This window comes from Pelodiscus sinensis, chromosome 13 (assembly GCF_052426305.1).
Source record: "Pelodiscus sinensis isolate ZL-2025 chromosome 13, ASM5242630v1, whole genome shotgun sequence".
NCBI classification, from domain to species: Eukaryota; Metazoa; Chordata; order Testudines; family Trionychidae; genus Pelodiscus; species Pelodiscus sinensis.
In genome coordinates, this window is record NC_143064.1 from 1,201,635 (window position 1) to 1,202,856 (window position 1,222).

The following is a 1,222-nucleotide window of genomic DNA, read 5'->3' on the forward strand; positions in this document are numbered from 1 at the left end:
TGAGCAAGGCGAATGAAAGGAATGCGGAGCTGGCGGCGGAGAGGACCGGTTAGGCAAAGATCTAGTGGATGGAGGGGGCTGAAATTGGACAAATGGGGAAAGACGAGTAGGGGGACTAGGAAGTGGACTCCTCCAAAGCCTCGAGTCTGAACACGCCTCTGCCATCAGCAAGCAGCTGCGGAACATCTGGCAAGTGTCTCGTCCCTCTCCGCTGCTGGTCTCCCTAGGGGTGACACCCCACGTAGCAAAGGGTCCATGTGATGGGATCTGGTTATTTTAAATGGCATTTGCATCATATTTACAGCCACAGACCCTGTTGGGTTAGGGATTCATTGCCAGCCACTTGGCAGGAAGCACCAGGATTACACTGGCTTATGCTCACACTGCTTTCCCCACCACACCCTCCCTCCCGTAGCACCAGGGCTGGGCCAAGACAGGACCCTACCTCGTTTGTTGCAGAAGCGGGAAGGTGTGTAGTAAGAGGCAGAGCAAGGGATGTAACGTGGTTGAGGCAGTTGAATGCTGCATGTGAGAACTGGACTGTAAACCTGCCTCTGCCACTGTGTGACTGTGTGATGCTGGGCAAGTCACTTAACTACACGTGTCACTAACTGCACGTTCCTCATGTTCAGGGTGCCCACCTTGCTAGCCAGGAGCTACATTTGATGATGTGCTAAGCACTCACAGCTGCAGAGAGGGGGCCAGAAGCACATCACCCCCCTCACAAATCCAGAGACATGTGGAAAGGACAGGGCCTTCCAAGCCAGCTGCTTCTCCCCACATCTGACTGATGCCAATGCTTGCAGAGCGCTCTGCAATTAACTCACAGTGCAGCTGCCCGGGACTGGCTGGAGCTGCCTCACACCCTAAAACGTCAGTGGTTATATGCAGTGCGGCAGCCCTGGGAGCCAGCGCGCACTGGGAGTCTGCTTTCGAGCTGGCTCCTTGCGCACACTGGCTCCTGCCTGCCACCCTGCTCCCAGCCTAGGGGACTGGGCCATGTTTTGCTGACAACAAACCTGGCCAGGTGCCTTCAAGCCTTATCTGAGTTTGTGGTCCAAGGGGCTTCTCTCAGGGTCTGCTGGGCCTCGATCTGTGCAGAGCTGGGGCAGCACATAGAGGGAGCGCGTGCATGCTGCTGATTATCAACATCTGTCAGGAACCACACTGGTGACGTGACAGCGCCCAGTGAATAACAACAATAATCAGCAACTATATGGAC